This window comes from Helianthus annuus, chromosome 14 (genome assembly GCF_002127325.2).
Source record: "Helianthus annuus cultivar XRQ/B chromosome 14, HanXRQr2.0-SUNRISE, whole genome shotgun sequence".
Classification (NCBI taxonomy): domain Eukaryota; kingdom Viridiplantae; phylum Streptophyta; class Magnoliopsida; order Asterales; family Asteraceae; genus Helianthus; species Helianthus annuus.
This window is the reverse complement of record NC_035446.2, coordinates 36,490,191-36,504,915: the sequence shown is the minus strand read 5'-3', so window position 1 is coordinate 36,504,915 and position 14,725 is coordinate 36,490,191.

Sequence of the window (14,725 nt, the reverse complement as noted above, 5' to 3'; positions counted from 1 at the left end):
TGTTACATGCCCCATTGTGGTGCCTGTTACACTTGTTGCACTTAGGGTAGTTTCCCCGGTAGCCACCCTGTTGCTGAGTGCCTTTGTTGTTGTCAGTTTTCCTTTGCTGAGCTGGGGCTTGAGTAGGGTTTGCATCCTTACCCTGATTTCCATCCCACTTTCGTTTGCCATCACTAGAAGTTCCTTCCGCAGCACTGATCCTTTTGGGCAACCTGCCCTCTTCCACAGCCTGATCAGTGAGTTTGTGAGCAAGTCGAACGATCGGCTGAATGGTAGTGTGGTTGGCTGAAGTTACATGGCTTCGAATTTCTGGAGCCAGACCCTTGATGTACAGTTCGATCCTTCGATACATAGGTCGAGACATGTTTGGACAAAGAGCAGCATAGTCGTTGGACAGCTTGGTGTAGGTCTCAATCTCTGACCCAACCATCTTGAGTTCATAGTACTCATTCTCAAGCTTGTGGATGTCATCCCTGTGACAGTACTCTTCCTTGATCATATCCTTGAAATCTTCCCACGCAGTAGCGTTTGCAGTCTCCAAGCCAAGCATTTGAATTTGCGCCTTCCACCATGAAAGTGCGCTTCCCTCTAGAGTACCAGTAGCAAACTTCACCCAATTAGCAGTTGGGCATTCACAGACAGCAAAAACAGCTTCGACCTTCTCAATCCAGTGCAGAAGGCCTATGGCACCCTCCGTGCCATTGAAAGGAAGAGGCTTGCAATCCATAAAGGTCTTGAAGGTACAAACACGTGGTTGCACAGGTGCAGGCTGACCTATCGGGTGAGCTGCGAAAGCTGCAGCCACAGTGTTGAGCAGGCTAGTGAACTGAGCCGGGGTCATGTTGACGTTTCCTCGTCCGCGTCCACTCATTGTCTTCATAACCAGAAAACATAGTATGAGTGTGATGTCGTAACATAGCGAGAATAAGATAGAAGAGAGAAGACGCATCTATCTAATCAGGTAACTAGTACGTATAGTAAAGCAGAAAGCATAAGACAAGTAAGCAAGTAACTATGGGTCCGAGCTATGAGGTCAGATAAGTCGAGCCTTGTACTTGGAGTGTAGTGTCGTCACGAGTCACGGGTTATAGTCTGGTTTTTCTCAAAAAGATTTTTCCCCTTTTTAAAACCAAGTTCACTATAACCAATGGCTCTGATACCAATCTGTCACACCCCCAAAATCCACCCGCGGATAACACCCGCTTCGGGGGCGTGACTGACCAGGATCTAGCCACCAATTATACTAAGCATTGGTTAATATTAAAGTAACACTTACTAACCATACGATTAGCAAATATCAAGTTCAGAGTTTTAAGTTCAGAGAAAATGTAGCGGAAGCATAATTAACAGTTTTGAACATTGTTCGCAAGGTAAACATAGTAAATGCCCAACACACGGGCAGACGACCACTACACATCCCAAGCAGCTGCTCCAGTCACTGGCCACCTGCAAAGCATGCAGTAAAGGGGTCAACAATAATGCTGAGTGAGTTCACTAGTTGTCCAGTTTTAATTACCAAAAACTTGTTTCACCAGTTAATTTATCCGTTTATACATGCCATGGGGAGCTACCCCAAAAGTTAGCGACTAAACCGTTTTCTAATACCGAACACTAGGTAACCGAATGCGTTTCCGCAGGATGCCCCGATGTCAATGTTCTATCATCATTGACGGATGCCTGAGTACATTAGTTCACGACCGATCCCATACCATGGCACGGTGTGAGGCTGGTAAAACCTAAATAGCGCTATCAACTAATAACCCGTTCGCCTGGCACCGGCGACTAATCGGTATTATGTAGTAGGGACTTGAGTGATAGAGTTGCGTTTAGTGCCGTTAGTTGCAATCCGTATAAACAGTAATTAACTAAAAAGGTTTCCCAATACAAGGGAAGATAAAGTAAGTTTGTTTCCCAATAACTAGGGAAGGAGTGTAGACGGTATCCCCTTTACAAGGGGATAGGGTTGTTTTAGTCTCGTGTCCCAAACCACCGGGACGCATGCTTTTAAGTTGTGAACTCACCTTGGGTTGCTCGGTATGATACGTTACTTGGTTAAGTGTGTTGGTCACCACGTCCTAACATGGTTACCAAATATGGGTCAAGTCGGGTACAAGTAAACACGTCTAGCATACACGTATACAAGCAGTTGACAGGCAGAAACACAAACAGTAACATGTATACATACAGTAGCAGATCAAAATGAAGTCCAGTCAACAGGAGGCCCAACAGTTGAAGTCCAAAACAACAAGACAAACAGTCAAGGCCCAATAACATAAAACAGCCCAGTCGAAACTAAGGTGGTTGCGACTCGCAACCGAGGTTGCGACTCGCAACTGCGGTCTCGGTCCGTCACGTTTTGGTTACGACTCGTAACCGGAGATTGCGACTTGGCAGGTGTGGTTGCGACTCGCAACCAGGTTTGATGCGTGCTGATTGCGACTCGCAACTGGAAGGTTTCGGCTGGTCATGTGTGGTTTCGAGTAGCAACCAATGGTTGCGACTCGCAACCGTGATAACGTGCATGGCAATCCCTTCTAGAACCTGTCATTTTGTACGAACCAATAGAAATGCATTTTCATGAAAATTATGTACCATTTCCACTAAAACATGTTTGTTTGTCTGATCATTAGCCAAAACAGATCAAATATACACATTTCAAAAATATTCCAAAGGCATTCAAACTGTTCTTCATGTTCATCATTGTCATTTAACAGAACATTCAAGCAATAAACTGAAAATCATTCAAACAAAGACATATTACTAAAACCCAAAACCGTGTACTTAAAACCTCATAATCAAGCCCTTGATATAATTATTCAAGCAATTTGCACGTATCCGAAACATACATTTATAATGACCACAATCCATCTAAACTTTCTAACAAACCGAGATACACCCCAAACATCTTTTTAATCAACATCAACAAGCACAAACCAAGAAGGATCATATAAAAGCCCAAACACTAACCGGTTACCCATTTAACACATTTTGATCCACACAAACATGTCAACAAACATCATCCATACACAAGAATCATAGTAACACATACATATATTTGTCCTAGTGACCTTATTAACACATGAACATCTAGAAGGAGCCAAAACCACTAACCGGTTATAGATTCAAGGTGTGCGGGTATGATGGATCGATGAATGAGCTTCCGGTTGGCGGTTCCGAGCTAAAGCCGAGTATGTTCTTGATGTTGGTTGAACCCGAGAAGAAGGAGAAGGATGAGAAGAGTGGTCTTGGTTGCTAGAACTTTAGGGTTTTGTGTGAGAGATGAGAGTGTGAGAAGGGAGTGTGTAAAATGGCTAAGGGAGGTGGGGTTGGGTTTATATAGTGCACCGAGTTGGGCTAGGGGTTTCCGGGTTGGGTTTCTCGGCTACAAGGCCTTAACCGGCCCAAGTGCTTCACTGTTCACTCGAGACCGTGGTCTCGAGTCGGGTCTCGGGTTTGGTTCACATATATATAACACTTATATATATATACATACACATAAGTAAATCGGCACATAACACATAATAACAAATAGTTTTTTTTTCATATATTTTTACTGTTAGTCGATTGCGTACATGTTCGTCACATCGAAAGGTTATCCGGAAAGATCCGAGGTGTCACAACCTGGTAGGTAGTTTGGTCATGTAGCTTGACCTTGTTGCTGAGCAGGAGGCTGAGCAACTTGTTGAGCCGGGTTCTGAACTGCGCGATTTTGAGTAAACCGACAAACATCGGCAAGATGACCTGACTTCCCACAGTTAGTACAGAAACGGCACTGATGTTGTGGCTGATGGTGGCTGTTGCATCTATTGCACAAAGGTGCATTCCCTGAATAGGGCTTCTTGGCTGGAGGCTGTGCAGGTTGGTTGGGAGCTGCCTGGTTAGCTTGGGCAGTGACAGCAAAATTTTGGGAAGCCTTACGCTTCCTTGACCCCCTTGAGGAACCAGAATCCTTTCACTTCTTGTTTTGACCTTTCTTGCTATCTTCCTTGTCAGACGACTGTTTCTTGCCCTTGTCACCCTTCATGTGTAATTTATTCTTCCGAATCTGCGACTCAGTCAATGTCGCTGATAATTCGATCGCCTGACGGAGTGTGGTAGGCTTACTACCAGTAATGATGTCTTGTACCGAGTCAGGAAGGCCGTCGATGTACCTTTCGATGGCCTTGTCGAGTGGGGCAACCATAGTCGGGCAAAGCAGACTCAACTCCTCAAACCTATCAGTATATGCCCTGTGCTCGCCACTATCTTGCTTCAAAACATCAAACTCTTTCTCCAACGCTCGTTGTTCATGACGAGGACAAAACTCCCTCATCATAAGAGCTCTAAGTTCAGCCCACGTCTGTGCTAGAGCAACTTCTGCACCACGGTCTCTCATTACCCCATTCCACCATGTAAGAGCCCTCTTCTGAACGTGGCGAAAAGTATTCTCAATGCTCTCGAACCATTGAAGAAGCCCAATTGCTCCCTCAAAACCACTAAACTTGAGTGGTTTAGCCGAGTTAAAATTCTTGAAATTGCATGGAGCATTGTTGTTGTTGTTGGCTGGGTTCCATTGAGCAAAGAGATTTGGGAATTGAGCAGCCATTTGCTGTGCAATGATTTCTGCCAGTTCGGCAGTAGCTATCTGGCTTTCGCGTCGAGGAGGCATTCTAAAAGAGGAAAACATGAAAGGAAACGAGTGAGATGATTGGATGAAGAGGATGAAATGAAACACAATCAACAAAAGCAAAGATGGTGGTTACGCATCGCAAAGCAAACAAGCGACACGAAATGTCTAGTCAAAGTAAGGGGGTCAAAAATAATGTATCGCGAAGACATGTTCGCCTATAAGTGAACACTCACCCCAAGAGTTCCCAGGTAAGAGTGACTGGTCCGATTATGTGGATTTGTACGAACACTCTAGCCTTAGACAGAAAACTCAGAGTACAGGCATTCATTCTTCCAGTTCGCACGTGTTCACACTATTAAAGCCCAAAACTTTGACGAGACTTTTGAAAATTCAAAAGGGTTCAAAACCATATAACAGAGGGTTCAAAACCTAGTAATCAATCATCCTAGAATAGATGATTAATTTTCAAAGCGGATTCGGAACCCATGTTCTCGTTGTGGTTATCACCTAAGGATAGGTGAAGTGCATGTTTTAAAAATCTAAACACAAGATAACTTGTGTTAGGGTCCTAGAAAGTTATAGTCTAGGTCAAAGCATTACTAATAACCTAATTCCCTATAACCATTGTGTCACACCCCAACCGATGGCGGAAACATCGGGATGAGACGAACAAATTGCTCAAAACAACATAACACTATTTGTGACAATATTGATTAAGTCAAATTTCATAAATGGCTCAAATGTCATACATTGTTCAACATGATCAAAACATAAATCAAATTTCAAACATAGTTTATTTTCTAGGTGAGTTTCTAGTCCACCCTAACTTGATTTCTTCATCACTTCGTCTATCAACCTGCAACATGTATTAAAATAACATCAACAAAAAAATGTTGGCGAGTATACAAGTTTGATACGTAGCATAGTAGAATAAAATAGTTTAAGTACTCATATCCAACATGAACAACATAATACAAGTTACTAATATGCTAAAACAGTGTCACTATATGTCAAACCCAAGTTTCCAACGCAAACACCCCAAGACTCACTCAAGGGCGGTGCATACTCCTATAGCATAGGAGTTTAATAAGTATAAGAAGTCTAACAAGTCTCACAAGTTTAACAAGTTTAACAAGTCTAACAAGTTTAATAAGTTTAACAAGGTTAATGAGCATATGGACACGAAAAGTTTACCTAACATACGAGATTAACAAGCATCAAATTGTGTCATGTTTAAAATGGATAGAGTGTCACAGCCCGAAATATCAGAGTTGGCGTGACTGGACCGGTATCTTCATTGCACAGCGGAAGGAAATAAGCTAAGACTTCTAGAAAATGAACGCCTGCTAGGTACTCGAATTTCCATGGGTTCTCCTATTCCAACCGTTCCTTAGTTTTAAAAATGCAACCTGAGAAAGAACATGCGAAAAAGTCAACATAAAGTTGAGCGAGTTCATAGTTTGTTTTGAAAAGATTTGAAATAAATCTTTTTGATAACCGGTTTAAAAGTTGTGGAGAAAGCATAGTAAAATCATTTTCTCGGCATGATATATGAAAGTTGTGAGTCTTGCCCACGAGAGTCTTTGTAAGCAGGACCAACTCGTCCTCTTACTTGTACATAAGTTGAAAACGTTACCCAAGTTTGTAAATCCATGTATTTGTGAGTTTACATCAAATGAATCTTAAAAACATTTGAAAGTTATAGTGTTGTAAGTTGGTATGTAATGCGTCTATGAACATGTTGATCATTAATGTGTAGCTAAGACATTAATATGTGTGCCGACATAGGAAGCACTCAACCCGGTAGACGATTTAAGTGTCGATTCACTTCGACAGGGACACAAAAGCACTCTAAGTGGCCGCACAAGGACCGTGAGTGGGGCTCGCCCGTACCCGATAGATCTACCCCCTGTTCCGTGGTCCTTAAAAGGATTAATGGTGCCTAAGTTAGCGCCTATTCGCACGTGATCCAAGAGTTCATTCCATAGCTTAATCATACCCTAGTTAATATGTATTTCAAAAGAAAAAGGGGGACATAAACCCATTGGGTTGTCTCGTTGTTCGTACGCAGAACAACCCAGTCCCGTTGTAGTAAGTAGGACATTCCTGTCACTAGTCATGAAAATCATACACGTTTGTGAAAATACGCGTTTGTTTTGTAAAACCGGTATGTTTAGTATAAACCGTTCGTAAACCATTTGAGTTCCTTGAAATCCATTCGCAATATGGTCTAGAAATATGAGTTTTCGTTCAACGAAAAGTTGTTTATTTTTGCAAAACTTGCATGTCTTTCCACCCCCGAAAACATTTATAAAAATGTAAAACAGTAAAAAGTGGGGGTTATGAACTCACCTCGACATCCTTGTGCAAAGCTAGCTAAGAGTGATTCCATGATGTCATTCCAAGAATGTGACCTCGCTAGCGTGCAACTAAAGCATTCCTAATCAAGAAATAATTATAAGTTTTCTAATTAATCAACGTAGTTAAACTACGTGTCCGAGCTCTACCGAATCGTTAACTGAACGATTCTAAGAAGGTGTTATTAGTTTGACTTAGAATAACCAATCGATGGTTATTTGATCCCGTTCATAATCAGGATAAAACTAAGTCTCGAGATCGACTTAGTTTTCGAGTGATTAAGATATATATTTATACATATTCAAATACTAGCGATGTCGTGTTGGTCGTCGTGAATAGAAATACGTAGGTAAATAATGGTACGTATTCGAAACGTCGTATATGATACGGTAACATACCATTGTAGTTTTCGTAGGATGGTAATAAGTAAATATACATATATATACATACATACATATATATATATATATATTCTAAAACTTGACGTGTGAAATAAATATTCGAATTCACGGTATTTGAAATAAATATAAACTATTACATTTTTTTTTATAAAAGTATACGAATCAATGGTATTTGAAAATAGAGTTTCCAAATTATCGCCACCCGACATTATTTTTGTTTTATAAAAGAGTTCGGGATAATTTGGGCTTAGCGGCGTTTTGAAAGTAAATATATAGCTTAATATTTATTATTGTAAAAATAGTCGAAAATCTTGACTTCTGAAACGACACAAACCATTATGTTAAATTTTATGAAAGTTTTTGAGTTCTATATGTCGTCAAAATATATATTACACTTTATATTTGTTTTGAAAAAAAATATACTATTGACATCCGATGAACGTCATTTAGGAATTATAATTGTTTCGTATAACGGATTTTACAAAAATCGGACAGAGTTTCCTCTGTTTTTGGAATAACCCCGACAACACAAGTTGTCGTTATTTTGTCAAAACTCAACAATCAAATAATATTTCAACGCAATGTAATAACGATATATAGTTTTAGTCAAAATATATCAAACTGTAAAGAATCAATAATGCATAAACGTTATGTAATCGCTAAAGGTTCGAGCTCGGTTCGCGTAGAAATATAAACTATATAAATGATAAGACGAAAAATCCACGCCAATAAACTTTACCGGGTCTGCAGTTGACTGTGTTTTGACCCGACAGTTGACTGGTTGACCAAAGCTGATCGGTTGACTTTTGTTGACCCTTTTACCCGAACATCAAAACTGAAACGATTCTGATGTTGACCACAGTTAACCCGACGAGAACCCGAACCAAATCTTGGTTGACTAAAGTTGACCGAAACTCGAGCCGTGACCCGAGTCACGAATCTGACCCGAAATGCATCTGAACCGAGCACTAAGTTTGAACAAAAGTTGACCCGAAGCTTTTCAAACTGGTGTTTGACCAGCTTTAACCTGCTTTGACCGAACCCGTACTTGTTGAATCTGACCCGGAACCTGCTGACGTGAGCCCACTGAAAGAACGAAACCCGAGCCAAAAATCAAAACAACTGAATATGAAATCACCACCATTACCGCCGCCGGCTGCCGCCGATGGCTTCGTTTTTTTTTTTCGCTCAGCTACGTCCGACAGCACCATCATCAACATATCTCCACCGTCATCGGCAAATCTGCGATCGCCGATGAGTCTCGCCGGAGCGACGCAACTGCAGTCGCAGCCCTCTTCCTTCTCTGGTCTGCTTATACCTCGATCTATTCTCTCTCCGTCTCTTCTTGTTCTGTCGGAAGCACCACCATGCGCCGCCACCATAGAGGTGGTCGACCGTCAACCGAAGAGGGGGGGGTGACCGAGAGGTGTGGATGAGTTGAGTTTTTGTGTGCTTATAAGTTGCAGAGGGATTGTTTTGTGAATTAGGGTTTTAATGAAGGAAAAGAGGAGCATAACTACTGCTCGTTGTGTGCGAGTTTGGCCAGATTTTTCTAAATAAGAATGTTAGGTTATCACAAGTCTTATATAGGTAGGGTTATAGTTGATTTAAGTGGGCTTGGGCCCAAGGCCCGCAAGCCCAATCGCGTATTTTAAGTGGCCCGTTAATTTCTACGAACCTGTTTTCAAAACCCGAATTCACCGTAACATCGTAAAATAAAATTTTAGATTTAAAAACATGTAGAATAGTGCCAGTAGTTGTCGTTTGCACGTTCGATCGTTGATAACGGTAAAAATCGCGTAAAAGGCGGCGTTCACCGTTTTAATCCGTTTTCCAATCCGTTTCCAACTACGGATAATAAAATTTGAAAACGACGTTCAATATATCATAATATATTATTATCGCGACAAAAATTCTTGTCCGGTGCTTCCGTTTCATCGTTGATTGTCTGCGCGTTACTGTTTCCGCATCTTCGTTCATGTTTTCGCTTTGTGACATTCGATAGCGCTATAAATTCGCAAAACCAAACTCGTATATAAAATTCGTATTTGTCGGTGAGGTCAGTATTTTGTACGACATCAGTTCGTTATCGTTTAGCGTTACGCAGTTTCTTTGCAGATTATCATTCGCGTACTGTAAAGTCGTGTAGGCGTTCCTAGGCATTAAAAAAAAAACTTAATTGGGTTAACTCGTGCCTTAAACATTATTAATTATCGCCTTAAATGTTCGTTGATCACGTAGTTAGAAGCCGTTAATTACCGGTTGTCACATTCTCCCCCTGTTGCAGAAATTTCGTCCTCGAAATTTAGTGTATGTTATCTCCTCAAAGTTGTGTCGTTCCTAGGTAAGTCCGAATAACACCAAAGTGAATAACCGCGTAATCGAATAAAGACTTATTCGGATTACGTGAGTGTAAAGACATTTTGAGTCAATAAGAACCCAACGGTTCAACTGAGTTTGTTCCAGAAATCGATGTCAAGTGAACGAGATGTTGTGATACTATCACCAATGTGACTAGGTTTACTGGGTTCAACAAAAGAGGAAAATTCAACCAATGGAATTCCAAATGAACGTTGACAAACTGCAAATCAATTCAATTTTTTTTTTTTTTGAAACAATAGAATTTACTACCAATGGAAACTTGGGTTGGTTGTTGTATGATGGAAACTTGAATCAACAAGCTCAAATGGATAGTATCATGAAATGATTTGTCAACTATTGAACCAATAAATGAATAAGATGAAATCAACGTGTTGACATTACTGAGTTGCAAAGATACACCGAAATGAAATACAATCGAACCTGGTGTATCATTGTCTTAATACATAGTTGCATTAAGACTATTTAAATGATGTGTCAAACGAAAAGCATATACAGTTTCGCATGAGACGGTTGATCGTGATTAGCACAAGCTACAAGTTTTTACTGACACCGCAAGGTGTCGTATTGAATGAAACAATTCAATAATAGCGGTGACCGAACAAGTATCACCGTGTAAGAAGAAATCAGATGAAGGTTCAACGAAGTAAAAACAAATCTCATAGGATTTTCAATTGATATTGAAACAAATAAATAATGTTTTCCGATCGAAAATGAAAGAGCAATAGATATCACAAAATATTCGATCGATAATTAAATAACCGTTAAGAGGTATACCGAAATATGACATGAACTTGTGTACCATTATCTTAATACACGATTGTATTAAGACCACTGTAATATGATAATTCAGCAAAACGGATTTAATACAAATAAACAAATAAATAAATAACTAAATCCGTGCATGATGTGAGCAATGAGATTAGCGCAAGCTTCAGACTTGTAAAAAAAAACGCCACCACAAGGTGATCGTGATCAAAGAAACGATTCAACGAAGTCGAAGACCAAACAAGCCTACTATGGTTCGAAACAAACGAAGTGCTTGTTGGGATTAATTCGAATATGATGGCCTCAAACCATCATATGGGACCTTGAATTGAATGTATATTACGAGCAAGTCCAAACAATTGAACTTGGTTGAAACATAATCCAACCATGAATTCATGTATCAATAAGAAAGTTTCGACATGGCCACAACGAAAAACCATGTATGCCACTCAAAAGAAGATGAGTTTTCCAAGAAATCCGTCGACTCGATATCAAAGAGTCAACGCTTTGCAATAATGCAATCATTCAAATCAAAATGCAAAAACTCGAACATAGCGACACAATATTTGGAATTTGATAAAGCAACAATTTGGAGTGAAACCACATGCGCATCAAACAATATATGCGTATCGAATGAATTTGTCAAGAAATGAAACAATTGAGTGTTCGCTATCATGAAATAAAATCCTCATGGCGCAATGACCGTTAGGGGGAGTAGAAATACGAAAATCTACTCACTATATGCAAAAGTCAGAATTCAATAAAAGAAATTTAAGGACTTTACCTGGAAGTTCTTGTGATGTTCGGGTGTTAGATGACATCATCATGGAATGTCGAACATTGCATAATTGTCGTAAATGAAATAGGGGGAATGCGAAGACGTGTGACTTCTTTTGCAACGCCAAAAATTGTGAGTCTCTTTAAATTAAGTATCGACTGTTGTGAAATCTTGCTCTAACGTACCTCAGCGAGATTCGTGTCGTTTGCATGATCACGTGGCAAAGTGCTGCATTGCAGTCGGTAGTTCTCCCGCTGCCGGGATTAGCATCATTGCTATCGTTCCCAATCATGATTTCCCAAAGCCTTGTCTCGAAAGTCGTGTGTGATATACTTCGGCGTCCTCTGACGTATAGTTTAAGTTTCATGTATACTTGCGCACTAGCACTTCGTTTCGTGTAGAATGTGATGTGCTCCGACATCCGTTGACATATAATTTGAGTTACAAGTATTCCTGTGCACTAACGTTTCGTTTCGCGTAGGTTACCTGCTCGGGTAAGTGAAATAGCATCGACGACATAATATGATGGCGTTTACCCGGGTTAATAGTCGCAGTTTCTACGTAATGACCTTTAATGGATTTTAACATAAATTCTCCAAAGGTCCTAGATGCATGTTATCAAAACTCTTAAGGTTTTGCTTACTGTATGTAATCATTCATGTATCGTGTATCAAACGCAACTCTTGTGCATGTTTAAAATCGAAACAGTTGACTCATTGTTCTTGGCAACGGTTGGAACCCATATTCGAGTCTTAGGCGTTCTGTCTGTGTTCAATTCTTGATATCTAAGTCCCCAGAGGATAGTGAGGTTAAAGCCTAGGTATCTCTACAGAAACCTAATTCGCTGAAACCTATAGCTCTGATACCAATCTGTCACAGCCCGAAATATCAGAGCTGGCGTGACTGGACCGGTATCTTCATTGCACAGCGGAAGGAAATAAGCTAAGACTTCTAGAAAATGAACGCCTGCTAGGTACTCGAATTTCCATGGGTTCTCCTATTCCAACCGTTCCTTAGTTTTAAAAATGCAACCTGAGAAAGAACATGCGAAAAAGTCAACATAAAGTTGAGCGAGTTCATAGTTTGTTTTGAAAAGATTTGAAATAAATCTTTTTGATAACCGGTTTAAAAGTTGTGGAGAAAGCATAGTAAAATCATTTTCTCGGCATGATATATGAAAGTTGTGAGTCTTGCCCACGAGAGTCTTTGTAAGCAGGACCAACTCGTCCTCTTACTTGTACATAAGTTGAAAACGTTACCCAAGTTTGTAAATCCATGTATTTGTGAGTTTACATCAAATGAATCTTAAAAACATTTGAAAGTTATAGTGTTGTAAGTTGGTATGTAATGCGTCTATGAACATGTTGATCATTAATGTGTAGCTAAGACATTAATATGTGTGCCGACATAGGAAGCACTCAACCCGGTAGACGATTTAAGTGTCGATTCACTTCGACAGGGACACAAAAGCACTCTAAGTGGCCGCACAAGGACCGTGAGTGGGGCTCGCCCGTACCCGATAGATCTACCCCCTGTTCCGTGGTCCTTAAAAGGATTAATGGTGCCTAAGTTAGCGCCTATTCGCACGTGATCCAAGAGTTCATTCCATAGCTTAATCATACCCTAGTTAATATGTATTTCAAAAGAAAAAGGGGGACATAAACCCATTGGGTTGTCTCGTTGTTCGTACGCAGAACAACCCAGTCCCGTTGTAGTAAGTAGGACATTCCTGTCACTAGTCATGAAAATCATACACGTTTTTGAAAATACGCGTTTGTTTTGTAAAACCGGTATGTTTAGTATAAACCGTTCGTAAACCATTTGAGTTCCTTGAAATCCATTCGCAATATGGTCTAGAAATATGAGTTTTCGTTCAACGAAAAGTTGTTTATTTTTGCAAAACTTGCATGTCTTTCCACCCCCGAAAACATTTATAAAAATGTAAAACAGTAAAAAGTGGGGGTTATGAACTCACCTCGACATCCTTGTGCAAAGCTAGCTAAGAGTGATTCCATGATGTCATTCCAAGAATGTGACCTCGCTAGCGTGCAACTAAAGCATTCCTAACAAGAAATAATTATAAGTTTTCTAATTAATCAACGTAGTTAAACTACGTGTCCGAGCTCTACCGAATCGTTAACTGAACGATTCTAAGAAGGTGTTATTAGTTTGACTTAGAATAACCAATCGATGGTTATTTGATCCCGTTCATAATCAGGATAAAACTAAGTCTCGAGATCGACTTAGTTTTCGAGTGATTAAGATATATATTTATACATATTCAAATACTAGCGATGTCGTGTTGTTCGTCGTGAATAGAAATACGTAGGTAAATAATGGTACGTATTCGAAACGTCGTGTATGATACGGTAACATACCATTGTAGTTTTCGTAGGATGGTAATAAGTAAATATACATATATATACATACATACATATATATATATATATTCTAAAACTTGACGTGTGAAATAAATATTCGAATTCACGGTATTTGAAATAAATATAAACTATTACATTTTTTTTATAAAAGTATACGAATCAATGGTATTTGAAAATAGAGTTTCCAAATTATCGCCACCCGACATTATTTTTGTTTTATAAAAGAGTTCGGGATAATTTGGGCTTAGCGGCGTTTTGAAAGTAAATATATAGCTTAATATTTATTATTGTAAAAATAGTCGAAAATCTTGACTTCTGAAACGACACAAACCATTATGTTAAATTTTATGAAAGTTTTTGAGTTCTATATGTCGTCAAAATATATATTACACTTTATATTTGTTTTGAAAAAAAAAATATACTTTTGACATCCGATGAACGTCATTTAGGAATTATAATTGTTTCGTGTATAACGGATTTTACAAAAATCGGACAGAGTTTCCTCTGTTTTTGGAATAACCCCGACAACACAAGTTGTCGTTATTTTGTCAAAACTCAACAATCAAATAATATTTCAACGCAATGTAATAACGATATATAGTTTTAGTCAAAATATATCAAACTGTAAAGAATCAATAATGCATAAACGTTATGTAATCGCTAAAGGTTCGAGCTCGGTTCGCGTAGAAATATAAACTATATAAATGATAAGACGAAAAATCCACGCCAATAAACTTTACCGGGTCTGCAGTTGACTGTGTTTTGACCCGACAGTTGACTGGTTGACCAAAGCTGATCGGTTGACTTTTGTTGACCCTTTTACCCGAACATCAAAACTGAAACGATTCTGATGTTAACCACAGTTAACCCGACGAGAACCCGAACCAAATCTTGGTTGACTAAAGTTGACCGAAACTCGAGCCGTGACCCGAGTCACGAATCTGACCCGAAATGCATCTGAACCGAGCACTAAGTTTGAACAAAAGTTGACCCGAAGCTTTTCAAACTGGTGTTTGACCAGCTTTAACCTGCTTTGACCGAACCCGTACTT